Source organism: Nestor notabilis, unplaced genomic scaffold (genome assembly GCF_000696875.1).
Source record: "Nestor notabilis isolate BGI_N333 unplaced genomic scaffold, ASM69687v1 scaffold24263, whole genome shotgun sequence".
In the NCBI taxonomy this organism is placed as follows: Eukaryota; Metazoa; Chordata; class Aves; order Psittaciformes; family Psittacidae; genus Nestor; species Nestor notabilis.
In genome coordinates, this window is record NW_009920905.1 from 8,871 (window position 1) to 9,368 (window position 498).

At 63.9% G+C, this 498-nt stretch overlaps 1 protein-coding gene across 1 annotated transcript in view; it reads right to left on the reverse strand.

The window, feature by feature from the left end:
* The window catches only part of GRM2 (glutamate receptor, metabotropic 2), a 6,938-nt gene that overhangs the window by 5,363 nt on the left and 1,077 nt on the right, over positions 1-498 (reverse strand). The window lies entirely within an intron of this gene.

Below are 498 nucleotides of genomic sequence, written 5' to 3' on the forward strand. Positions count from 1 at the left end.
CAGCTGGCTGCCCCTCGTGGCTGGGTTTGTGGGGGCAGAGGGGACAGTGCCTTTCCTGCTCGGCAGCTCTGCCTGCCAGGATCAGTGTTCTCACACCCCCGCCACAGTGTCCCTGGCACCATTCTGACATCAGGAGTGTCATTGCTGTGCCAGGGCATAACCCTGCACTCAGCCGTCCACTCATTCCACATGGGACAGGACACACAGGACTGGAGATGAGCCAAACCCCACTTCTGCACCGTAGCAGACCCCAGGGACAGCTACCCACTGGGTGGCAGGACACCGCAACAGACTCTCCTGCCAGCACTGTGCTGGCCAGGAGGGACCGGGACATCCATGGCGCGGCCATGGCCATCCAGGCCTGGTGGCACCGTGTGATTGCCCGTCGGCGGGAGGAACAGCGCCTGCGAGTGCTGGCAGAGTACGTGAGGCAGGAGAAGGCCAGTGTCCTCCTTCAGGCTTACGCCAGGACGTGGCAGGCCAGGGTCCGGTACAGGC